This window comes from Lagopus leucura, unplaced genomic scaffold (genome assembly GCF_019238085.1).
Source record: "Lagopus leucura isolate 7727_CA_CO unplaced genomic scaffold, USGS_WTPT01 132-0_obj-0_obj, whole genome shotgun sequence".
NCBI classification, from domain to species: domain Eukaryota; kingdom Metazoa; phylum Chordata; class Aves; order Galliformes; family Phasianidae; genus Lagopus; species Lagopus leucura.
Genome location: NW_024966490.1, coordinates 42,994 through 70,702, shown reverse-complemented (window position 1 = coordinate 70,702; position 27,709 = coordinate 42,994). Strand labels below are relative to the sequence as shown.

Below are 27,709 nucleotides of genomic sequence, written 5' to 3'. Positions count from 1 at the left end.
AAGGAAGGAAGGAAGGAAGGAAGGAAAGGAAGGAAAGGAAGGAAAGGAAGGAAGAAAGGAAGAAAGGAAGAAAGGAAGAAAGAAAGGAAGGAAGGAAGGAAGAAAGGAAAGAAAGGAAGAAAGAAAGGAAAGAAAGGAAGAAAGGAAGAAAGGAAGAAAGAAAGGAAAGAAAGGAAGAAAGGAAGAAAGGAAGAAAGGAAGGAAAGAAAGGAAAGAAAGAAAGAAACTTTCAAGTAAAGTAGCAAAGCACTTTTTTTTTTTTTTTTTAAATAATAAATGAGATGCCATCTAGCTCATGCAGAAAGCATGCAAGGCTACTTCCAAGTTGTCTTATTTTTTTATCTTTAAGACATTAGCCCCTAAATATCTTCTGCAGCTGACTGTGGTTTCTACTCGGTTTTAAAAGGAAAAATAATGTGCTGCAGAAAAAAAAAGGTATTCTAACAAATGTACCTTTTCTTAAACAATAACCAAAGCTCATTTTAATGCTCATTTAGCACAAATGCTAAAGTCAAGCCCATTCAATAGGAAACAGCTTCATTTCTGTCTAATTATTCTGCCCTTAAGATATGTTACAATGCCCTTTTCTGTTAAAAAAATTGTTCCTCACCCTCAGCAACAGAACTCCCCAGGCTATTTTTTTGGAGCCATTTCTCCTTTACATAGGTTAAAGCCCTGTAACCATCATATCCAGCATGGCTTACTGAAATCTGTGGGGAATTCACACATGCACTTAAAACCTCCCATGTGGATATAATCTGTGAAATTGGAATCTGCTTTTACAGTAAGAGGTTCAGAGAATTGTATTTTACAACCCACACTGAGATATCAGTCTTTCCTTTGCCTCCTGTTGCCATTTTGTTTTTGCTCTCAAGTCAAATCCTATGGAAGTATGGACTCTGAAACCCGGACATGGAAGGGAGAGCCACAGAATCATAGAATCATCAAGGTCGGAAAAGACCTCTAAGATCAGCCAGTCCAACTGCCCACCTATCACTAGTATTTCCAACTAAACCCATCTATGTTAACATTCAATATCTAGTATAATCTATACTTAGATTATACTTTTTGCCTCTTGTCTTTGGTCTAGAGATCCAAATCCTGTGCAAGATGTAGTCAGCAGAAAGTCCCTGCACAAAGCATGCATTTGTAAATGCAACAGAACCGTGACCATACAGTTTAGAAGGCCATTTTCAATCAAACCCTTTAGAAGTAATAGCTTTTCTCCCACTTGTTCTTACACCACAACTGACCTTATGCTCTCTTCAAAAAGGCATTTATCCTGAACAGCAACCCCTGAACAGTAGCACACGCTTCTTACACGCAAAGAAGCTTCTGAAAAGAGAATGCAGGGAGACAGTGGTGCAGATGACTTTCAGAGCATGCAGGGAATGGTCTGGGGGAGCCTTAGTCCAGGAAGGCAGAAGAGTGCATCAGTGGCCAAGCACCCTGCAATACAGCCATACAGGATCTCCTTCCTGTCAGGTGTCCTGAAACCTACTGCAAAGAGATAAAATCCTTCTCTGACCCTAATATAGACTTGAAAAGCAACAGAAATAGTTTTAAAATGTACTACTTCTTAATCTGAAGTCCAGGAAGAAAAGGAGCACAAATAATTCCCCCTAAAAGAGATTTTAGATTTAGCTCCACCACCCACTAATAAGTTTTTTGCAGCTTCTCAGAGGTCTCTGCTAAGAGATTCAGTTCTCCCGAGTCAAAAGATCTTTAGCAAAAGGAAAAAAAGAAAAAAAAAAAAAAGTTATGTTGCCAATTTTCTGACAGTATCACCTAAACTTAACCAGTTGTGGAGTGATGTATATATAAAGCATATACCCTTAAAAGTTTTAAATTCCAACAGACACCTGGGTTTCAAGTCAGAGGAACTTTTCAAGATGAAACCTTCAGCAGTACTAACATCTCCTTTTCTGTTTGTAATATTTACTTCACTAACAGGAAAAAATATGTGGTGTTCAGTGCATGCAGCTGAAGAAATCACTTAGGTATTTATAAATATCAAGTCTTAAGCACGCACTTTGACTCATGAAAGTAAGATTAGTAATTGTTAGTAATTGTAAGTATATTACTATTTTATTGCCAGTTTTGGCTTAAAAGCTTAGCACTCCTCATAAGAGCACTGAACCTGAAATTTCTCGTGGTTTTATTCCAAATGAACCCCATCGTGACCTTCTTCTACCCTGTATGCATTATGCACAGTAAAATCAAACCACATGGCAGGCAACACCTACGTGGAAACAATAAGGATCATAATACGCTGTATCTTTTCTTCTACAAATAGCAGTATAATACAGTGTCATGCCTCAAAGTATAACAACATTCTTAGGAAATGATGAATGTCTTTAATACAATGTTTCAGGGAAAATTCCCTCGATGACTCAAAACTGAGAGAGAAAAAAAAAAGAAGCAGAGATTCATTGGGGAAATAAAAAAGAGGTTCAGACAGCTTGGCTGCCTGAGTTTCATTGTGATCTCCTCACCTCGATCACCTCAGGCTGTGACATCATGGAGGATGGCACCAAATCGGTGGGGATATCCATTTTAGCTCAAAATGTTCCTGCTGTCCTTGCACCCCTCCTCTGGAGCCACAAACTTCTGGTAAGAACACGGAGATGCCTCCTCAGATCCCAGTCATGCTGGCATTTGCTCCTGGCAAGAAGAAAAAATATGGTTGAGAATAACATGAGAGCTGGGTATGCAGTCAACACCCAAGCCCCTGAGCTGCTACAAAACTAGCCTGGGAGTTTGTACAGCCAACTGGCTCACATGGCCATTTACAGTAGACTCACAGGAGGAGTTTCAAAGGGCACCATGTCATTTAGTCCAGAACAGCAAAACAATCCACTTGACCACACAAACTAGAACTCACAGAAACTGCACACAGCAAGAAGACTAATGTGCAGACCCCGCACACATTTCTAAGCAAAGATGGTCACTTGAGAGCGCTACATTAACAGTAATATTTTTTCTCCACTTAGAGGAACAAAAGGAGAACCTCACAGAAGATTACCCTCAGGTTCTCAACTGCTATGTCTTACCTTTCAGTGATCACAAACATTCTTCAGCTTAAGGATTATGACAAACTTATTGTAGGTGAGTTTCAATCGTACTTATTCTTTCTGACAGATACGTACTGTGGGTGAATATACTGAACTGGTATGTAAAGGCTGATGAGATGATACAACAAAACAAGTTATTTTCTTAGCTATCATGTTTATCAAGGCTTAGATCAGTTTCACTCTATGTATCTATTCCTATATGCAAAGGAAACCAAACAAAAAGGTAGAAAACTGCAAATGGCCACGAAATAAAGCCCACTTAAAAACTCCAGACTTTTGCTACTGCAGCTATTAATTTTTTTCCACAGTTATGCAAGACGTACACAATGCAGCCCACAGACGAGCCACCAGAAAGGACTTGGGAGAAAGATCTATTGCTCATAGCATCTACCACTTCCTACTCTGTAAGTCACGGTGGAAAACCACCCCCGCAAAGCGTAGTCAGTCCTCATCAAATACACCTAAAATGAACCCTGATCTAACCGGTATTTTTCAAACTCAGACCATGGTGCAAGCACACAGCCAAAGCTAGCAGCTTTCCCGGCCTTTGGTCCCTTTTCTCAAAGCCAGCCCATACTTACACAGCCAAGACAGAGCAGATAAGCTGCACTCCACATGCTCTTGTGAGTTGATTTTGTCTTTTTGTGTGCCCATGTGTCCAAACTCAGCCTTCACACACCACCCTGGAAATTACTCCTCCTTCTCCAAAAGCATTATCTTCAAATGCCTGCTTCACATTTCAACACAACCCAGCATGCCTGACATCACTTGTAGCTGCCTGGCTCGTCTTCCAAGCTCTAGGATCATTTTTCCCATCTTTATATAGCTTTCCAGTGACCCCTATTCCTTCTTACTCATCTCTTGCTAGCAGCCTTTCATTCTTTCCACTCCTTGCTCCAAATTTTTACCACTATGCTCATGCAGAGGACAGAAAATGGAGATTTATCATTCCTCCAAGAAAACCTTCACTGGAAATCAAAGAACCACACGGCAGATCTTTCAGGCTTCCCATTTCCATTTCAAAACAGACTTTTGGCCTATTTTCTGAAATTCACTGATTTTTAGCTCTGTGCCTGACAGATGAAGGAAACACCACTGTAATATCACAGAATCACAAAATGGCCAGGGTTGGAAGGGACCCTCATGAATCTCCAACCCCCCTGCCACATGCAGGGCCGCCAACCTCCCCATTTAATGCTAGACCATGCTGCCCAGGGTCCCAACCAACCTGGCCTTGAACACCTCCAGGGACGGGGCATCCACAGCCTCTCTGGGCAGCCTGTGCCAGCACCTCACCACTCTCAGAGTAAAGAGCTTCTTCCTGACATTCAACCTAAATCTTCCCTCACTCAAGTTAAAGCCATTTCCCCTTGTCCTGCAGTTATCGACCCTTTCCAAGAGTTGATTCCCCTCCTGTTTGTAGGCTCCCTTTAGGTACTGAAAGGCCGCAATGAGGTCACCCCACAGCCTTCTTTTGTACAGGCTGAACAAGCCCAGCTCCCTCAGCCTGTCTTTGTAGGGGAAGTGCTCCAGTCCTCTGATAATCTCTGTGGCTCTGGACCCTGTCCAACAGCTTTCTTGTACTGGGGGCTCCAGACCTGGACACTGTACTGCAGATGGGGCCTCCCAAGAGCAGAGTAGAGGGGGACAATCACCTCCCTGTCCCTGCTGGCCACCACTCTTCTGGAGCCCAGGATACCATTTGCTTTTTGAGCTGCAAGAGCACACTGCTGGCTCATGTTAAGCTTTTCATCTATCAAGACCCCCTGGTCCTTCCCTGCAGGGCTGCTCTCAAGGATTTCTCCTTCCAGTCTCTATGGATGCCTGGGATTCCTATGACCCGAATGCAAAACCTTGCACTTTGCTGTGTTGAACCTCATCAGGTTCACCTTGGCCCATCTTTCCAGCCTCTCGAGGTCCCTCTGAATGGCATCCCTTCCTTCCACCATGTCAACTGCACCACTCAGCTTGGTGTCATCAGCAAGCTTGCTGAGGGTGCACTGGATTCCGTCATCGATGTCAGTGATAAAGATGTTAAAGAGCACTGGTCCCAAGACAGACCCCTGGGGGACACCACTCATTACTAGCCTCCACCTGGACTCCATTAGAGTCATTAGAGCCATTAATGACCACCCTGTGTCTGCGGCCTTTCAAGCAAATCCTTATCCACTGAGTGGTCCAGCCATCAAATCCACATCCCTCCAATTTGGAGATAAGGATGTGGTGGGGGACCATGTCAAAGGCCTTGCTCAAGTCCAGGTAAAGGACATCAGTCGCCTTTCCTTTGTCCACTGATGCCATCATTCCATCACAGAAGTCCACTAGAGTGGTAAAGCATGACCTTCCCCTGGTGAAGCCGTGCTGGCTGTCTCAGATCACACGCTCATCCCTCATAGGATCAAGCATGTCGTCTGGGAGGATCTGTTCCATGATCTTCCAGGCACAGAAGTGAGACCCAGCAGCCTGTAGTTCCCCAGCTCCTCCCTGCTCCCTTTCTTGTAAATGGGAGTGATGTGAGCCTTCAACTTGAAAATGCTGCCATCAGGGAAGTTTTGCTATTTGAACAAGAAGAGAGTGACTTCCAGTAAAACTCCATCAATAGCCTCAATGTCATCAGCTGTGGAAGACTGTCACAAATCTAACTCAAATAACACCTCATTAGACCTCTGTTTCTATCCTTCTTAAAACATGCTAATGAGTAGCAACGACCCTGCATATGCCTTAGAGCAGCTCATCGTTTTTTCCTCTATTCTTCTTTCTTGTTCCTGAAATGTTGGAGAACAAAATACACTATACATGACGCAGATTTCAGAGAGGACTATCTTGAATAAAATCAAGCGTATGCTCAGAATCCAGCTTGCCCAGCAGGACTGATAAAATTGTTTTTATCAGGGATTACCACAGGACAGAAGAGAAAAAGTGAAAAAAAAATAAAATCTTAAACCTGTCTGGCCTTTAACTAGCTCCAGGTAGTACATCAAGAACAGAGAAAGCCTAATCTTGTACTAGACCCCAAGTACTTTAACACAGAGAAAAAGAAAATCTGCTGTCTGCAGTCACTTTTTATAATCTCTCCAGGAAAGCAAAAACACAGGACCAGTGAAAAACACTTTGGAGTGACTATTTTGCGTACCCACCTAGTTGCATTTTCACTACATGCACTGCACTGATCCCTCCTTTAGGCAGGAAAAGGAAGACTCTTCTGCTCATATCTTGCGTGGCAAAAGGTGCCTCCAACTGGTAAAATTAAAAAAAACGCAGGATGCAAAAGATTGAAGCAAAGCAGGGTTTGCCCACCATATCTTGAATGCTGCTCATACCATTAAATTGGTTACTTCCTTGTTTCTGCCCAGCCAACAAAGCCTGTAAATGGGTAGGAGTGGGTAGACAAAAGGAGACAGGGGACATGAAGGATGGGGTCACCACTGCTTCTGCACCATACTGGAGCTATTCAACCTCCTGAGCATAAGGTATGTGGCAATGAGGACTTTATGCCAAACAGTTACACTCCGAAAAGCATTCCTACTGAAAGTGGATCAGACTGTACAAAGGGACTCTCCCCCTGCCCCCAACCCACCCCAGCTCCTTCAGCAGAAACAAAATGTGAAGGGCACTCTGCTTCCACAGCAAACAAAGGTGGCTCCTAACTTAATACCCGTGTGAGCTCTGGGTGCAGTCTCGTGTTTTTCAAGAACTGCAAATAAAGGCAACAGGATCTTCCAATGAACTCCTCTCAGGAGCACTGTGGCAAAAATGTAATCTCCACTAAAAAGGAAGTCCGAAACACAAAAGCACAGGAGTGGCTTCTTACTAATGAGGTTTTGATGGCTTACTGCCTACAATGCTGAAAAAAAATCCCCAAATCTGGACACAGCTTCCCACATGCCACTCCCAAACACTATAACTGGAAGCACTGCATGCAACAGTCTACGCTGTCCTCTCTTGATAATGCTGCTGTCTTTGCTGATACCACAGAGAGAACTACCAAGTGGGGAAAGACATTCAACACTTACTTAAAATTAGTAAAATGAAAGGTACTCAACTCCAGCAAATAGAATTTCACCATAAATACAACATTTAGGAAGTCATTTATGGTAACACACTGTTTTAAAAACTGCTGACGCCCGAAAGAGTAGCACCTATCTAATGCATGGACTAATGATCTTACCAAATGAAAATGTGGCTCTTAAACACATTATGATTAAACACTACAATTTCTGGATCACCCATCTGAGAACGCAGAAAAGACGAGCAATGTAGTTCTGTCATTACTTTAAGAAGTTAGGAGAAATGCAGTTACATGCCAGAGAAGCACTGATGGAACTACTTCTGAAATATCCGTTGCAGTAACAAAAATAACTATCCTGTTTTTGCAAAGACCTTCAAAAAAGCCAGCTGTGTTTTCAGAATTTGGGTCTGCCTCCTGTGTTGGTTCATATCAGATTTTTGGCACTGTTACAGTTGTTCAGCCTTGATACTTATCACAGTATCCTTTCCTACCACTGCCTCTCTCCACAGACTTCAAGTTTCTGGATTAGGTGACTCAAGAGATACTGATTCAGCATGATCTTGAAGCTACTGTATTTGGCGCAGCTAAACAAGGCTCCTCTCCCTGTCCATCTCTAGTGAATAAAAGCCCAACTTGCGGTTGTAAAGAAGACAGATTTAAGTACTAATTGACCCCAGATGGCTAGGAAAGTCAAGGAAAATAAAACAAAAAATTGAAGCAACTTTTAGAAAGGCAAGATTAGAAAACGATCTGATACATGGGGTTTCGCTTCCAGATGTCGCTCCAGAGACATTCCACGTTTCACATGGCATCCTCTGACTTGCCATCCAAAGAGCCATCATCTGCCACCGCTCACCTCCAGCAGCCTCCTTTGCTACGCAAATCTTGCCTATAAGCTTGAGCACGTTCAACACACGAATAAGAGACAAGAAAACACAGAAACCTGGTCCAGGGAATGGCTGTAATGATCACCTACCTATCTACTGCTTCACCGCACCACTTGTTTAAGTGATGGCAACAGCATGACCCACCTCGTGAGGAAGCATCGCCACTCAAGCACTTTCAGGGAAAGCATTTATGGAACAGACAGGTCATGCTTCTCCCTGTGCTTTGCAAGGTCTTCATATCCAACAGATTGAGCCACATCTTTGCACAGTGCATTTGCACCAACAGGGTTGGTTTGATGCTACCACGCTTAATACTTCACTGCCTGCTTTAGTCTATGGAAGGCTTGTGATTTCTCCACCTCATACGGATGGAACAGCTGGTAGTAACACAACCCTTCCAGCCTTTTGTCTTTTAGTTTAAAAAAATCGTGTTTTCCTCCTAAAAAAAAAAATAAATAAATAAAATAAAATAAAATAAAATAAAATGAAATAAAATAAAGAAGAAAAGGGAGAATGATTTTACAATGCAAACATGAATTTTTTGTTATCTACTATGGATTCACGGAGTTGTTGCTTCCCTCTACAGTAGTTTCACTCAGCTAACAAAAGAACAATAGATATGCTCTCTGGTACATTAAATAAAAATGAAAGGCAAAAATTTCATTTCAATTTCATGCTTCTAAGAAAAGAGAAGACACTGTACTGCTATTCTTTCTTTTACTATAGTTACTGCTAGGAACTATTGCAAAAATTCGGGCCTTCTTTTGCACGTTGTAAGGTATCAGAATCCCTGCCTAAAATACAGTAGTTACCTCTTTTAAGTCCTTGTTATTTTATGCCTTTACCACCTCTGACATTGGCACTTCGAATAGCAGATGTGCAGATTCATCTACATCAACGTAATTCTCTTCCTTAAAATTGTTCAGAAATTCACAGTAACTTTTTAAACTTATTACAGAACCACACAATGGCTTAGGCTGGAAGTGATCTTAAAGATCATTCAGTTCCAACTGCCTGCTTCAGTGCTGGTTGCCACCCAACAGGTCAGGTTAGAACAGGGCCCATTCAACCTGGCCTGGAGCATCTCCACGGATGGAGCACCCACAGCTTCTCTGGGCAGCTGTGCCAGGGCCTCACCACCCTCTGAGTGAAGAATTTTATCCTAACATCTCACCTAGAACTTCCTTCTTTTAGTTTAAAGCCACCCCCTCTTGTCCTGTCATTACCAGAATGTGTAGAAAGTCAGCTCCCTCCTGCCTGTTTGTGCTCCTTTCAGGCACTGGAAGGTCACAATGAAGTCTCCCCAGAGCCTTCTCTTCCCCAAGCTAAACGATCTGAACAAGCCAGCTTCTTCAAACTTCTCTTCACACTTCTCTTCATATACTTTAAAGCAAAAAAGAAAAAAGCAGAAAACCTCCAGGATATACTAACATGACTTCATAAGCAAGCAGAAGTATCAGCAACAGTGAAACAGTTACCCCAGCAGACCAGCACAGAACTATTCATAACACAGAAACGTAGACAAGAAGTTCTTGGTCATCCTGAAATTCTTGTAGCAAGCTCCAAACTCCACTCTCAGCAGTGATTTCAGTGAAAACAGCATACCTTGGTAAACTGCATTTTTAGCCACACTCACCAGTTCTACCACCTAAAACCAGAGAAAAAGCCATGTGCCATCTTCCTCCCTGTCACCAAGGATGTTCCTCCTCCTTTCCCCTATGTGTTGCATAGCACAGGAGCAAGTGCCCAGTTCTGTGCTGGGGACCAGAATGCTGCATCTCACTGTGAGTTCTGCATGTGGTTTACTGTGACAAAGGCATCTGCAGAACGAGCTCCGTGAAAGATGGAGCATCACCAAATGGTCCACCAAAGCATACTGATAAGCCAAATTAATTCAAGTGGTTATGATCTCTACAATGCATCCTTCCATTTCTGTTTTCTCCTTCTGCTCCAGGACGCGTTTTATCTGCAAATGAAGATAAACCCCATGATCCACATTAACTTGCTTGGTGATTAAAATCACACTAAGTTAATAGCTATGATTCCACATTTAGTAAAAGCAGAAAATTAAAATAATAATAACAAAGAAAAGAGTTAGTTTCTGGACAGATGCTGTGGCCTCTTCTTGTATTATTATCTTAAATCTTTCTGAACAACCACAGCAAGTTTGCTGGCCTTTTTCTTCTCAGTTAGACACTTCCCCTGTGGTCTCCCCTCTTAAATACCTGTTGTCTCAGAGGAGGGATCTCTTCAGCCTTACCTTCAGCAGATGTGTGACTGGTTTAGAAGCCAATACAACATTAACCATACCTGTCAGGCTCTGCTTGCAATGTGAGCATTAGAGTACATGTCTTACAGCAGTTTTTGCAGACTGGTTGACACCAGCTTGGCCTGTTCTCCTGATGTCTTTCTCCAGCAAGCAAGATAAAGGTTGTCTTTGCATCCATCACTCATTACTGTAGCAGTAAGTATGTGAGTAACTCTAGGAATGACACTGGCTAAACTGGCTTAATAGCAGTGAATCTGAAATTGCACTGCTGGAGTAAAAAATGAATTTCTCGCTAGCAGCATGGAAGGCAAGTATAAAGTTCTGATATCACATATGCACTGAATACGCCACAGTAATACTTGCAACCATTCAGCACATCTTCAGATCCAGTGCCATCAAATGCCATGAGTTGCACCCATTACTACTGCTCATTTAACATTACTCTCACTGCAGCACTGGAGAACTTCTTCTGTCTGTCACTCCAGTGGACAGGTTACTTCAAGGAGTAGCAGAGCTACCACATCTCACCCATTTTTACAGAGAACTTCCAAATGAACGCAATCACTGGGGAAGTGAATTTGTGAGGTTTTACTGAGGGGTTGTGGGAGTTTAAAAGGGGATTGCTAAACAAAAGGGACAAAGTTGCTCTATTGGCCATTCCTAAGTCCAACTTCACTCTCTATGTGTTCTGTTGTAATTACCTAACACATGGAAATGTTCAGGTACAGTGATGGGCAATCTCTACCACAAAAAATGGAGAATGAAACATACATCACAGTCTCTTTCCCACTAGCAAGAGCTCATGTCACTGAAATTAAAACTAGCCCTAAGCACTTGGTCAGTTTTCAACTTGAAAAATCTAGTGCAGACTACAAATGCAAAGAACTACTCATTCTGCAGAAGCAACCAAGACACCCACAGGAAACATGGCAAAGTCTTCCATGCTGCTGTTAGACTATCACATTGTATGGGAGGCAAAAACTACGTTTCACATGCACCTTGGCAGGCACTAATAACAGACTGCAAAATGCTATGTAAATAACAGCCCACCCCTAAAATGCCATACATACATTGCCCGAATGGCAACTGGAAATTAATCCATACCCAGGAACATTTTTCCATGAGATCACGGTGGAGAAAGAAACTATTCATTTATTTTTGGTATTAAATGGTTAATTCACTTAGGTTTTAAAAGCCATTTATCTGCAGGTGCAATTTAAGAGATGGAATACATTCTTCTGCAGGCTGATTGGGTTAATTCAACAGTGTCAATTTCCACCCAGATCATCTCTGCTACCAGTGAAGTAATGCATTGTTTGTGCACAAACATTTCCAGAGCAATTATTAAAAAGGGATTTATTTTCCCAACGTGACAGAACAGACAAAACACAAAGCAGCTAAATAAAATATCATTAAGGCTTAAAAGGGAAAGAAGGAGGCTGAGAGGAAGTAAGGGAGGGAGAGACGCAACAAGAATAATGCTCTATTTGAGATGTTTCACTGTCATCAAGAAACAACTTGTTAGTAACAGTCTGGCAGTTACAATGGAGTCTTGAGACTGAAAGGCAGCATGGGGTGATGCTTTCTTTCTCCTATTTGGTAATACAATAAAGCAATGGTGTTTTGCAGTCAGAGACTCACAGAAATATAGAATTGCTGGAGTTGAAAGGGACCCTTAAAGGCCATCTGGTCCAACCCCCTGTCAGGAGCAGGAATACCTACAGCTCCATCAGGTGCTCATACCAGCCTGACCTTGAATGTCTTCAGCGTCTGGCAGCTGCACCCAAAGCAGGGAGTTGGAGGGGCAAGACCAGGGCTCCAGGAATGGGCACAGGATGCCCAGGGTAAGCATCCACTGAAGAGCTGCCACAGGGCAGCCAGCATGGCCTTTGTGGAAGGAAGCACGGCCCCCAGCAATGAGAGGCCTCCAGCACCCACGCTGCCCATACTGCTGAGGAGCAGGAACCCCCCTGGCCTGGGTCACAAGAATGGAGATCCCCTCCTTCCTCTTCTCCTGTGGGCATCATCTGCTTTCTCATTCAGACTTATTCAATCTAAGCACTTGTGACATCAACAGCCAAAAAAGCAGGACAGCAACTTCCACAAGTCTGGGCCTAGCCTGGACATTGAACATGTCAAAGCAGAAATCTTTTAACCTGTTTACATTGCTGCTGCTGCTGCTCCGTCTTCAGAGTGAAGACTCTTCAACAGTTGTCTTGGAAGCACTTCAGTTCTTCCCAGAGAACTGGGGCTTTTGTTTTTGCTGAGGGCCCCTACCCAATACATCTGTTTGTGCGTTTGCATGGCATTTGCTTTGCCTTTTATCAATCACAGTATAGATTCTGCATAATGCATGCACAACCACACCTTAGCTGTCACCAGCAGCAAAAGCAGAAAGTGCATTTGCTGTACACCACCTTACAGACTGCATAACTGAGAACAGAGCTTCATGCCACAGCACTTAGCTTCCATACAGACCAAACCAATCCAAAATAACAACAAACACCACCCTGGAAATTTGATTTCTGCTTGCCCAGCCAGCAGAAAAGCATCTATTAAAAAATACAGGTGTAAGATAGCTAACTTACTGAGATAAGATGAAAATGCAGAAATCCAAGAATGTGTTACTAAAGCAAAAAGAAGAAATAAGCTTTTCTACTTTGCCTTCTGCCAACTCACACCTGTATGGCTCAAAGAGTCTTAAAAAGGTTCTGCAGGGGAGCCTGCAGCTGCTTGCAGCTAGAAGAGACACTGAGACCAACTGTCTCGGTCTTTCATGTTCAGGGGAATAATACTCATATTACCCTTATATAAGGAAAAAGACAAAATTTTCAGCAGAACTAGAAAGAAAATTGTTTCAAGCTATTGAAAAAAAAAAAAACCTGCTCTTGCTGTCAGCAGGAGCCTTTCACAACACAACAATCAACAGAAGATCTCAAAACTACATCGCCTGCACTCACAGCTCAGCCCATGCTTCAGAAAAAATGACATCAGTCAAATCTCCCTGAATAGGGGCTCTGTGGCTAAACAGGAAGAGATCATTGTTCTGGCCTCCAGAATTAATGATATGAGTGCTGCAGGCGGCTGCTCAATCTTTCCATGGCCAGCTAAGAGATGGGCCGAGATTGCAGAGATGTGCCAGGTAGAGCCTAAGCACTCACGCTGAGCAGCCTCACAAGGTCTGCAAAGAACCCCCTTCCTCACCAAAAAGCAGCAAAACTCTTGTGTCATTTCTTTTCCATAAGCTTCACTCATTTACAGCAGGAAAAGAGGAGCATCGTGCAGCGGCACTCCCAGAAATAATCTGCTCGTGTAGAGAATGCGTAGGTCAGGAGATAAACCTTCCCTGTCATCCCACTGAGGCAAGATCAGAGTCCCTCCCCATTCCCCCAAAACCCTCAAACCCATCAAAGATCAATCTGAATACATATGAGAAGGAAAATATTTTCTTTCCATGAATTTGCAACGCAGAAATTTCAGCAGACCATACACTACCCTGAAGCTTTTATCTTGCAGGGAAATCTTTTCCATATGCCAATTTGGCTCAACTGCCCCCAAAGCCGCATAGCCCTTTGAAGATGACAAAGGCAGGCTGACCACAGCTATGCACTGGGTTCCACCAAAGGGCAGGCAAGTTCAAGCGTCTGTAATTAACCTGTGCTCTTCTGCCTTTCTCCCTCAGCTCCTCTAATGCTGATCCACAGGACGGACCTCCAGATGCCTTGCTGAGGCTACACCAAGGGTCTTCAGAGAGCGCATTACTGCTAAAATTGCAGGCTATTCACTGTTTTCAAAACTGTTCTAGCCCTGTTTTTCTTTTTTTTTTTCCTTTTGCTGTTGTTTATTCTGGCAAGCCAAGAGTCTGAGCCTATGCACATGAAGTTCAGTGGCAGGCAGGCAGACTCCCGCTTCCCAAGCATTTGCTAAAGGTCCAGCCAGGCTGAAGATAGCCCTGACCCCACTTGTTCTGCCACACATATCCACATAATTTCCTGCTGTTGTGGTTACTCGTGGCAAAAGGTATTTGAGGGGATGGCTGGGAGATGTCACTGCAGTGTTGACAGAGACAGAATGGATGCTCCTTAGGCCCTCCCTGACATTTGCTTTCAGATTAATGGAAATGACCACGAACATCTTTAAGAGAGAAAAACAAACATCTTACCTTCCCGTGTCAGGGGCAGTAAGAGGCTCACTTTAAAGGTCTTCTCTAAGGCACATAAACATCTCATCACGAAGGCAGGAAACTAAACACTGCTGTATCTGATTTTAAAAAAGAGGGGGAAAAAGGGAATTTTCCTGGCCTTTCTGGTTTTCTGTATCCAAAATAATTAACTCCTTTGCCTCTGGATATTCTAGGGGACTTGCATCTTTTACTATTCCGACTTCTGAAATCAAAAGCAAATGCTGCACTTTACTAATAAACAGAAAATACATTTTGGAAGGACAAACCCACAGTATTTGGCCTTGTAACATGTGAAATCATAAATATGCTCTCCCTAAATCTTGTCAGTTATGGTAAAATCTGGACTCACATCAGCTGCAGGTTAAACAGCACGGCATGCAGCAGCACACCAAGTTTCTCTGTGTGCTGCTCAGACGAGCTTAAAGAATCCTGGGACGCACTGGGGCAAGCGCCATCACCACGCTGTCCACAACCGAATCATGCTCCTTTTCCCACTGAACACAGGACACAATTTCTCACTCTGCTACAGACTGAAAGCTTTGAAATTGTTTTAGCAATTAGGCAAGACTTCTGCCTCGTTCAGGCGCTCTTTTTAAGAGTCTTTTTTGTACATCCCCGGCCGAGGTCATTTTGCACCAATGTGAACTGTTCACTCAGCTTCCTCTCCTGATTACGTTCATGTTATTTCTGTTCTACACCCATCTCTTGGACAGCATTTTCTTGCTGTTTCTAAATCCAAAACTGTACTTCATCTTTTCTCGAAGCTTCCATTTCTGTGAAATGCCTTTTCTGAGCATTGCCTGAAAAGTTCAAAAAACTTCTGCATGGCTTCTTCAGTTTTTTGGATTTTTTTTCCCCTATTTTCTTCCAGTTCCCCCCAAAAAGCCAACACGTCTGCTGCCTTCCCCTTATCACCCAGAACCTCCAGACTTATTTCAGTCATTACCCACCAGCAATGCTACTTTCCCCAACAGCTTACTTTAATGCCTGCAAGTTGAAAACTGCTTAGAGATGGTTTCTGGTTTGCTACTCAGCCAGGCTGCAGAGCCTCCTCCTACTCTCGCCTTGGTGCTGAGGTCCACCTGCCTCAATGTCTGGAGCTGGCAGGAACTTGCATGTTTCTTTGGCTACATTAAGTGCTTCTTCACCATAACGATCTTTTCAAGACACCAACAGAAAAACCAACCATCCAAAAATGCTCTTTAAAGCGTATGTACTGACCACAGCGTCACCGTCTGCGAGAAGCAATTGTCTGGAACAGTAAAACATCCCTGAAAGAGAATTTCTGATTTCCATCCTTCAAGTACATCCAATGCAGACTGGGAAAACTCTAGAGCTAACAACACGAACCATTACTGAATTTCAACATTATCTCATTTCTCTAAAATGAGCTTTATAAAAGGACCACCAGAAAACATGAGAAAAATGAGTAGACACCGCCTGCCAGAAAGAAACGCCAATCTGCTCTGTTTGATGTAAACAACTGACTACAACATGGATGTTCTCTCAGAGCACAACCACAAGGAATCTGCTGTCACATGACAATGTTTTCATAATCTGCACTTTCATCGTAGTGAGTTCTAGAGAAACAAATGCTTCTAAAATAAGCCATTTCCAAGCAGTTTCTGAAACTCTTTCAAAGTGGTTTATTCTTACCAACAGACGTGTGTAAAGAGTTTGTGAGTTTAACTTAGCAGGGAGTAAAGTTCAAAGTCACCACGGATAGCTCATCATTTATGATGCATCACCAACTGTCACCAGCATCATTAGGGGTGGGGGTGTGAAAAAAAATAACATGTTGCATGCTTTTGTCCTCCTCCTCAAAAACATTCACCACCACCACTGAGCAAGGAGCTCACTGAAACCATTTGCTGGGACAGCAAGCAGCAACTTTCACACTGCTGAGCCAAGTGGAGGCACAGCCTCACACAGGTAATTGGGAGAATTTCCCTCCGAGGGAACATCCCTGTTTTGCTCAGTAATTGGGATGATAGTGGTAGACAGACACTTGAGGTATACATCACCATGTAACACTATGATGCTTTTCTCCAGCTATCGCTCCACAGCAGGAAAAGCAGCAAAAAGCATTCTTTGTAACAACTTACAGCCTTCTAATACATATTTACAAAAGGAAAAAACAGTGTAATATGACACAACACTTCCACAGATCAACAACATAAGCTCCATCCGCTAACCCCACCTGACATGACCCACCCCTTGTTTAAAACACGAAAGAGAAGTACTGGTCTGGCATTCCTCTGAAACGAGTTTGTGTTTAGAAGTTAAGGCAATATCCTTTTCACTGGATAAAAAACATCTGGATGATAACAGAATGTCACAATTCCCTAAACAGTCTTGAGGGGGGGCAAAGCAAAAGCAAATACTTCCCCCAACCCACATGCACAGAACAGATGTTCAGTCTTCAGACAGAATGAATGACCACAAAATACAATAATCTGGAAGTGCTGAAGCCAAAGAAGTCCACAACTAATCGTGCCAGATCCCAAACCCCAAATTACAAATGTACCATCTTAATACAGATTTGCATGAATCCTGAGCAGTGCTGAGCAAACAGGGGGTTAATTAAGTGTATCTGAAACAGAAACCTGCCTACCACTCCCCCCAGAACAGTGCACTGAAGATGGCAAGGCATTGCCTCTACGTGGTTGAGGCCAGCACCAATGCAGGCACAGCAACCATTCATCAATCTCACAAAACAAACAGCAGTCATGCTGTTTCAGAAAATTGTTCCTAACATCAGCGTCAGTTCAACCGACTTATCACGGCAATTTCTGCGGCACTGCATTTTGCATAGCTAAGCTGAATGAAGTTTTGAAAGAACTAAGAATTGACAACAAGAAAGAATTATCTTAATGGTGGGTTTTAAATTCCCTGTTCTCACGTCACTGCTTTTTTCCCCAAGGCCACAAACAAACTTATCTGATGGACAGCAGTGACCCAGAAATAAGATCTTACCTTTGATCTCGCCACAATGGAGTGGCAGCAAACCCAGGAACTCAAGACAACAGAAATCCTAATGTTGACAAATGGAAGGTAATTACTTCTTGCCCACCATGCAAGCCGCTGCTCCTAACAATAGGCAACAGGAATTTGTGAGCCCACGATGCAAAATCAGGGCTGGCTGCTTTTTTTCTGGTGGGGATCAAAAGGACTTCCTTTGTCCCTCTGGTCCGCACCATACTCCCCATCACCACCCCACCTCAACTTGCTGCAGTTTTTGAGGAACAGCTTTTAGGGATGATCAGGAAGCAGCATATTCCCCCACAGTGTCCACGGAGTAGCAGCTGCCAAAGGTATTTAGTGGAGAACTGCAGCAGAGCATTGGGTTTTGGCCTCAGGTAGCTCATGCTGATCATTCCACGAACTCAAGATTTATAAACACAAATGAGTTCTGAAACATGCCCTAGAAGGATACACCAGCTTTTAATCACCTGCCCCTCCGACCCTTCCCCTGCCTATTATCAAGTGAGGTTCAATGCATCTCAGGCCTTCGCATATCTGAATACACAGGTAAACACAGAGGCTTAGTGCAAAGCTTGACTAATTCGCTTTAAGAATCAACAGGGATTAACTCTAAATTGTGTTTAGCTTTCAGTGTATAGAAGAGGTCACGTGAATTAAGTAGGCTGTCATAAATTCACACCACACTTAAGTGATTACTCAGCTTCTCTGACCAGGTCCTCTGCACACATCCTAGTGTCGAACAGGAACAATACACCTTAGTCAGAATGTCTGGGAGATACCAAGAATTCAGGAGGCAGAATGCAGTCAGTGTGAAAAAACACCACCACTACCAACACAAAGAGAATGCTTTTAACGCTCAGACACGATGAGAGAAAAGTTAGTGTCCAAGGACTACTACCTAGTCTATCTTACTGTTTTTCAGATACATTGCTTTTGCACATCTCTTAAGGAACAAAAAAGGATAAAATCCTTAGAATTATGTAGCAGTGCATTTGTTTGCCTCAAACCTTCTCATTGGAATTCAATTAGCAAGGGTACAAACACAGAAATGAACACTGCAAGGCCTTGTCCCAACAGCTACCAAACCACGAACCATAAAGCACTGCCTGGAACTTTTTGTGATGATATACATGAGCTAAGGAGTTCAAGGGATCCAGACCACAGGGGCGGATGTACCACCATTTGCCCACATGCCAGAATGTTTGGGCATCCCAGAGTGGGTGTCCACTGTACCCAAGCCCAGTGGGCGGCGCTGGCTCTAAGGAACCATTTCTCACTGGACTTCCCCAGGTTGCTCCAACGATATCCTACCTACCCAACAGGCAAGAATACCTGCCAGGAAGCCAAAGGCAATGTAAATGGCCAAATCCTCAAAGCTACATAGTATAGCTATACTGGCACCCCCCTCTAGTGGAGACATGGCTTATATCAGCGAGAGTCCCTTCTGCAGAGTCACAGGCAGAGGGGAGGGAACAAGAAATTTAATCAAACCCCACGCAGAAATGGAGGGGCAGATACGTGTCACCACCTGGCCTTGCAGCTCCTACGGATGGCATTTCCCCTCCCTCCCACCCCACGTGCCTGAAGATGCCTGAGCATGAAGCAGCCAGTACAGCTGCGGCACCAAAGCCCTTCCTGCAGTTTGTGCCACTCTGACAAAGGAAAAAGCAACTGTGTTCCTAAATCCTGCTTATGAATCCCTTCACACAGTCCTTACATAGCATTAAGAAAAATTTAGATAAAACTAAAAAAAAGAGTCAACCAAACCCCTCAATCACTTTGTCACAAATACAGGCTAATGTTTTCTGTTCGTAAGAAATTTCATGGAGGAGATGGGGAGGAAGCAAACATACAGGACACCAGCAGGAGAGTTTGCTGAGGCTTATTAGTTTTAAGGCATTTCCGTGTGCTCTGCAACCATGTGATTGCTCCTGTCATCAGGTTGTCATCAGCTCACACAGCTCTCCCACTATAGTTTTCTCCAGGCTGAGCCTCTCAGGAAGCTTTTGGTTGTGAAACTCAAGCAACCTGAACAAGGAACAGAAAGGCACTTCTTGGAGAACCAGGTGGCAAACTATGCACATTTTATCAAGTATCTGCAAAAAATCCAGTGGTTTCTAGAGACCCATTTGAAGTCTATTCACTAATTACCTGAATAGCTTTGATCACAGTAATATCCTGCAGCCTCAGCCAGCTTCCAGCCTCATCTGCGCAGGGCATTTGAATCAGGATGCTACAACCGCTATCAGCAAGAAGCTGAAAGATGAGGGCAGCAACCGGACTGACTCCAAGAGCTGTCTCCAGTTCACATGCTTTCTGTGAGGGGATGTGCTCTGTTCTAAAGCAAAGTTTTTATCAGATCCATCCAAGGAAGAGCAAAATGAACCTGGCATGTGGCCAGACATGTTTGGGACAGCTCTCAAAGCCTCACACAGACACTGTGCTCAGGGCAGGTCCAATGCAGCTTGTCTGCAGCATTCTAGGAGGAAAAGCAAGCAAAAGCAGTGACCACTCAGCTCTGCATTTACAGACATACCTTTCAAGCACAGTATGTATGTCCTATTTACCATGCTATGTTCAATCCTTGAATACTGGATATCTAACCAGACACCCACTTTCATGAAGCTGGCTACCCTGCTGCTGCCCTGTCTAAGGAAAACAATAAACCAATCCAGTTTCCTTGACAAGGAATGAGAATCTAAGGAAAACAATAAACCAATCCAGTTTCCTTGACAAGGAATGAGAAGCACAAAGAATGTTGGAGTACTGGCCTTGTATCTGCAGGAGCGTAGCAATATTTCAAATCATCTTTAACCATCATCCTGAGCTTTACGCACGGACAGAAACCGCCGAATGAACCCAGAATCCCACACCAAAAGCCAAACCTTCACTCCTTGATTGCATCTAAAGATTCTGTGGTTGGCAAATAGTCACTTAAACGTGACTCCCAGCAGGTCCCAGGTGTTGCTGTGGCACAGAGGACAATATGCTCTTTGTACCCTGGCCTGGTTTCTCTTCATAGGACAGAAATGCCTGGAGACATTCTGATGTGAACTCCAAGAGCTTTCAAGATGTTCTCCAGTACCAGTAAATTGCCAAAAACCTGTCAATCTCACCCTAAGCGGAGCTGTATATACATTTGCAAAGACACCTCCTCCAAGTGCAATATTCACAATAAATGAGGCATTAGTACAGAATTTTATGTGCAACACTTCCCTCTAGGATTTACATGCTCACTGTCCGCAGTCTGAATCTATTCTGGTCCATTCCCTTACCAAATTCCCAAATGCTTCTGGCCTTTAATAATTAGTTTTATATGGGTAACTAGCAGGCAATGACAGAAAGGTACTAAAAAATTTAATCCTGTAAGCACAACCTGAAGCAGCATAGCCATACTACCCTCTACACCCTACCCTGCAGCCACATTACCACATCAAAGCAACACCTCTTCACTGCAGCTCATCTCACACTGTACATACCTTGTAAAACTACAGATCCGCTCTCTTTGGGGAGTCATAGGAAACGTACCTAGTTCAATATACATAGAAATGGTACTAGAAGGCATCAGAGGCATCTAGTGCATGCAGTTGACATCTACTGGCTGGATTGTTGATTAAAATTCTCACCAAAGTACAGATGGAAAAAACAAGCAAGCAAGCAAGCAAGCAAACAAAAAACAAAACAACCCAACCCTTTCTATCTGCTTAGAATATTTTAAAGTTGTTAGGACTTTAGAAATTCACAGAACCATGGAACTACAGAGTGGCTTAGGTTGGAAGGAACCTTAAAGCATAACCAGTTCCAACTGTCTGCCATGGGAGTGCTGACTCCCAGCAGGTCTGGTTAGAACAGGGCCCATCCAACCTGACCTGGAGCATCTCCTGGGATGGGGGTGGGGCACCCACAGCTTCTCTGGGCAGCTGTGCCGCTGCCTCGCCACCCTCTGGAGTGAGGAATTTTATCCTAACATCTCACCTAAATATCCCCTCTTCTTGTTTAAAGCCATTTCCTGTTGTCCTATCAGTAACAGACTGTGTATAAAGTCGGTCTCCCTCCTGATTTATAAGCTCCTGTTACGTACTGAAAGGCCACAGTACCTTCTTCAGGCTGGGCAAATTTTATCATAGCTGCATGGTAAGAGATCAGATAAAGAAAATGGATGTGCCTGTGCAGGTCTGTGAGCACCTGATGCAGTCCTGAGAACCAAAGGAATATGATGTGCTAACCACAGTGAACGACTGCCATGGTCCCAGGGGACCCCCCCCATGCTTCTGGGGCAAGCTGACCTCTGCCTGATGTAACCACTGGCTGGAGATGCTGACCGACAGCACATCTGACCATTTGCTTTTTCATCCCCGAACATCCCAGGAAACTCATAGAGCTCTGTACCCGATAGCCACAGAGACCAAGACATATTCAGTGAGATCCATCAGTATGCACCCTTTCCCAAAATCCTGCTACAACGGATAAAACAGCAGTGATTGCTCTTGTAAGGTACATGGCTATTACTCATGGTGTGTTAGCAGCCCTTCTTTCCTGCAAATGCTAGCCCAAAATACAAACAACTACACGGCAAACGGATGTGATCAGTACCACGTTTCCTTGACTTCTCAGACACCAGTAGCTCCTTGAAGGAGTTCATGTTAAGCTCAGCACTCTTAAATAACCACTCACCAAAAGAAGATATAAATTTCTCTATGCAGTGAACATTTGGTACTCATTCAACTGTTTTTTTATTTTTTAAACAGAGCTGCAGCTAGCTTCTTCAAGACAAGAAAAAGGATACTGTCCTAGTTATACATACATTTTTCCATCCAGGCTGAGAACAATCATCTCCAAATGGCCAAATAACTTCTAAGAAAAGTCTCTGGAAACTGCTCCCATAAATAATGTGCTGGCACCATTTTGTATTGACACACACTCCCTAAAAAGAGGGGGAGGAGGCAGGGAGGGAGGGAGAGGGGCTTACAATGAAAAACAGTATGCATTTCCTTTGCCAGGCTTTTACCACTCTAAAAATTTCCAGCTTTTTGTACAGAAAGATCTTGCCTTTGATGTCAATCCAATGCTTTTTTGCTTGCTCCTGCAAGCACTACAGTGTGCAATACATTTTCTATCTGGCAAAGAAATGGTGTACTGTCTGGAGGGTGCATGTGAAATTCACCCTACTCAGGGGGTCACTACAGCACATAAATTCTTAAGGAAAAGGCAAAATGTGCGTGGGCCTCACTCATACCGGTGTATTTCTGGGAGATGAAGTTCATGCATGACAATCAAATTCATCAGCACTGCTCAAAAACCTGACTTCAGCAGATGTTTGCCTGCTACCCACAATCAGAAGCAAAAACAGAAAGATAGTATTAGTCTTGCACACTTGGCACCTTTGTATTTTTAAATAGAAGGTGAAAGCACCATATTTTATCCAGCTCATGCCACTTGGAAGCCAAAAAAGAAAAAAAAAAAAAAAAAAAAGTTCCAATGCCTCTCAAGTTAAAGTAAGGTTAAAAAAAAAGAAAAAAAAAAAAAGAGCTGGCACAGAACTACAGTGCAGTTGTCTCCAATACGGTACCCATGGCCCAAACCCCACCTCGTCCCCAGGGAGATGCAGCCTTCCACATGCACATCTGGAGGCACTTCTCCTGCTGACCCACTGACTCTCAGCAGCTGACTCCACGGCCTATCACCACCCAGGTCTGTTGGCCATGATCCTCACGAGTGCCAGCATCAAAGCAACAGTGGTTGGCTACCACTAAGCCGCTGGCACAGGCACACATACCTTGCCCACAGTGGCATCCATGGCTGCTGGCGTGTGCTGGAAGTGTTCATTTTGTTTCTAAGAGGAAATTCCTTGCCCAGGGCTAAAAGCACCAGCACTCTCCCCTTTATGTGCACTAACATAACTGCTGACACTATCTGACTCAAGAAGCTGAATCCAATCGAATGTAAAGGCAGGAGTCAGAAAAAATGTGTTTAACAAACCACTCCAGGCTGTGCCTGTCAGGAAATGCTGAAGACTTTACACTACTCCAAGCAAGGCTATTGTTCCTCTATGCAGAAAAGTGTGCACAAATCACCTCTGAAGGTCTCTTCCAATGGTCACATGGTGGCCACATGGGATGTGGTTGCACTCACACTACTCAAGCTGGCACTAAACAGTTGGGACTACCTGGGACTAATTGCACAGTTCTGTCAGAATAACACATCAGCCTTGGGTCTGATCCAAAAGTGTTCATAGTAGATCACTGACATCAATGGTCCATTGATGAAGCAAACTGTAAAGGATACTCAGACAAAATGTAAAATGTTTTTCAGCCTTGAAGGCAGGCTGCATTTCTACAGTATCACCCTAGTGATGCATGGGAAAGCAAAGCTGCACACACCTATAATCACTACCTTTTCAAGCCATTGCCACCATCAGTCATTCATGATCAGAGCTTTCAGATTTCTCCCTTCAAATCATCATTAAATTCTAAGTGGTGAAATGGGCACATAATCTGAAGAAATAACCATAAAGAACATAAAGACCCATTACAGTTCTCTTTCCATAACTCCTGTGTTGTGTTTGTTTCGTCCTGTATAATCACGTTATTTCTTTTTTGAAGTTCAACTGTTCCTCTCCTTTTCTATTCCTACTACTGTCAAAAAAAAAAAAAAGGTATAAAAATATATGTATGTATCTCATTGTGCAGGAAGAAGCACTAAAATAATGCACTGCATACAAAGAACTAGTTTACAAACAACTGAAGGTGATGCAGGGACAAAATACTGTTTACTCTATTTTCCTTTCAGTAGAACAGTGGTACGCTTCTTTTCTTTAGCATTGCTTCTAGCAGTTGAGGTACAAATAACTCATTTACATGCATTTAAGCTGAATATACGCGTACCTTATTTCACACATATGTTTCTTTATGAAAAGATGGGGAATTCCCACGAACGTATCAAACTCCAATTTGTTTTTGGCAATGACGACAGAAAGGACAACAACTTCACAGTACGACCTGTTCCTGCTCTCAGTGTGTTGTAGGTCCATTCTTGGACCATCACCAAGCCCACAAGCAATGGTTACCAACAAGTTCTCATCAGTGACAGAACTACACTCAGCATTTTGGCTGTTTTCCCCGCCATCTACGCAGAAAATGGCACTCTGAAGGTGTTCACAAGCTGCTGGCATCTCACCATCTAGAGGTGCTCAAAGCCAGCTGACCACCAATGTTGCCAGGTTCTCAAAGTTGGATGGTGGTGGTCTGCCAGTGACAAAAGATATTGGGAAGAAATGCTTTCTTTTCAGTTTAAACCCTTGAATACTGGACAAAGCAAACCCAATACAGACAGGCTATAAAAAAACAATTAACTATTCATTGAGGTGTTATTAATGGTTCATCACAGCGATGTAAAATCTGACCCTACCACAGATCCTACCTAAGATTCAGCTCCTGATCAGAACGCTTTCCCCACCACTCCTTCCCAGATTCCCCACACGCCTTCTTTGGGACACTTATCAGAAGACCAAGCAAAAGACTGATCATTTATTTTATCCCTCTTCTTAACAGAAAATGAATTATACTCTAGTTACAAAACATTCTCTCAGAGTTACTGATGAAAGCCACGTGGCCAGAAGTGTCTTTGCTCACAGTGCTAGGATTGCCTGCTGCTCAGACATCCAGTTCACATACTGAAGCTGGGTACACAGTCTAGCATTACTTCAGTTTTGCATTGCACATGTGTTTCATCTCAAGAGCTGTTTAATCATTCCATTCTCAGTATTTGTTTTGAAGAGAGGGAAAGAAAGCAGACACCAGTCAGTATTTTTCCCCCACTCAAGGCAGCAGTTACCAGTAACTTCCCAGAACAAGGTTTATAGCAGCCAAGGGTCCAAGCAGTGCAACCTGCAGTAGGGAGTGATAAGAGCAGCACAAAACTACTCTCCAGAATTCCTGAATAGTAATTCCTCAGTTACTTGAAGCTGCAAAGAAGAACAACCACAGTGCACGTGGAATAGCATAGCATGGGACAGTGCCAATCTTTTCTAAAGGACAGCATCTGATTTTGAGTAGCTGTATGTAATAAAAACAACAATAAAATTGAGACACACCAAACTACCTTCTGAGCACTTATCAGGTAAGGAAAAGTGCATGGCACGCCTACAGCCTGTGCTGCAGGACAGACCTTCAGCTGCACCTCTGCAGGCAGAATACTGCTTCAGTCCATGGCTGAAACTGCGAGCACATATTGTTTTAATACTGCTCTGCCCATCCTAACACGGGAGTAACGAGGCTGCACGGCTGCCAGACTGAAACACGACTCTCAGACCTGAGAGTGACTCACTTCAGACCAAATGGTACAGCACACCAAACCTGACTTTGCATGCCAGAGCCTTTCTTTGAAAAGATACAGGAGCAACAGTCTCCAGCAGTCTAAGGCAGCAGCTGCCCCGCTACCCCAGCACTTGGGGAGCACCCACTGCCTTTGGAGGCTCTGCCTTGAATCTTCAGAAAACAAAAGGAAAAATGCAGCAGTAAAACAAAAAAAAAAAAGGAAAGGAAAAGAAGTGGGGATTAGAGAGGCTTCTAATTTATTCACAGACGACTTAAATGCAGGAGAAACCAGAGAGGTGTGAGCTTGTTTCAACGAGAAATCCACAAGAAAAGAGAAGAAAAAAAACAGATTAGACATTCCAACACCTTCCTGCTGAAGGGCTATACAGAAGACTTCTCATATGTTCTCAAAGGAAGGTTTTTCTGGGTTTTCCCACTGCAGGTCTTTAAAAAGAATGAGGAACGTAGCGGGTCCCCCTGGTTCCACCTCCCTCTCACTGCAGTTTGCAGGCGGCTTTGTCCCGGCGCTCCCCTCCACCCCCCGGCACTCCCTACCGCGCTGCGTTTGCCATCCATCCTATCCCGTCCCGCACCTCTGCGCGGACCCGCGAGGGCAGCTCCCATCCCACCTCCACGGGCCCATCGTCCGAAGGACCGAGGAAGTCAGGAGGGAGAGGTGGCAACCATGTTTAGTTCGGACTACTTCCACTGCCCTAACTTGGTACAACCAGATCAAGAGAGACGTAACGGAGGGAGAAAGAAAAAAAAAAAACAACAAAAAACAACAGAACAGAACAGGACGGACCCTAAGTAACCGAACAACGGCAGCAGTGTTAGTGCCCCTCAATCCAACAAGTGCCCATTATTCCCTCCGGGCCAGCTCCAAAGACGCTCATCCCACAGGAGCGGCTCGCTTCCCGCACAGACACTCACCGACGTTTAATCCACTTTCCGAAACACAGAAGCAACCGCGAGTGGAGGGGAAAAGAGGCACCGTGGGCGCGGAGCCGGGAGCGGCGCCCCGGGGCGGGCAGGGCGGCGGGCGCTTACCTGCGGGGGCTGCGCGGGGCTCCGCGGGCGCGGCTGGAGGGAGCGCGGCTCCGCCGCCGCCGGCCCGCAGGGAGGGGGGAGGAGGAGGAGGAGGAGGAGGAGGAGGAGGAGGAGGAGGAGGAGGAGGGACGGGGAGGAACGGGACGCGCTGCCTCCGCTCCGCCCGCCCCCGCCGGGTTGGAGCCAGGTGCGGCCCCGCGAACCCCCGCCCGCCCCGCTGCAGCCCCCCGAGCTGCGCGGCGAGGATAAGCGAAGGTACCTGAAGTGAGGGCCGCGGAGCGGTGTGCGGATGGGCCCGGAGCGAGCGGGCTGCTCCTCCTGCAGAAGTGCCCGAAGCTCCCGCCGGCGTCTGCAGCGAGAGTCTGGGAACAGCGCTTTCAAGTTGAGCCTGTCCGCGGGGTCAGCGAAGCCGTGCAGTTGGAAAGGGACAGGGTTGCAGGATGGATACTTTTACAGGCTTAGAGGAGTTGTTTCTGTATAGAAAAACAGGTTCAAGTGACTTCTGTTTTTCTTTTCTTTTCCTCGTGAGTTGTCCAATAAGGTCCGATTTAGTTGGATTGCAGTAGCATCTAGAGGCCACTTCTGCATGTGCAAGCGTCTAGTGCAAAGGCAGCGTATGCTACAGAGATTCAGTGCTCGGTGGCTGAAACGGTTTGCTGCTTCCACACTCTCAGTGAAAGACTTCTTAGATTACAACCAGCTAAACGTTCCGGCTGCACCTCCGGCAGCGCTTGAAGTTACTAACGAAGGACCCAGCCCATTTAAAGCACTCACTGTGCTTCCTTGGAAACCAGACACCAGCAGATTTATTCCTGTGTTCAAGGCAAGCTACTGAGCATTGGCCACTGAGCCCAGGAAGGATATTCTGTCACAAGCTGTAATACCTGGCTTAGCATCTGCACACTGTGTACCGGAATAGCTCTTGATGGCTGTTCAC

The 27,709-nt window shown here is 44.3% G+C and overlaps 1 long non-coding RNA gene across 1 annotated transcript; it reads right to left on the bottom strand.

Annotated features, from left to right (window-relative positions):
• Positions 1-2,498: 2,498 nt before the first annotated feature.
• Positions 2,499-27,407, bottom strand: LOC122192605. Its single transcript, XR_006182648.1, has 3 exons — positions 27,032-27,407; positions 6,212-6,311; positions 2,499-2,664 (listed from the first exon to the last, which is right to left on the bottom strand). It is a non-coding gene; the product is annotated as an uncharacterized LOC122192605 (long non-coding RNA).
• Positions 27,408-27,709: the final 302 nt, after the last annotated feature.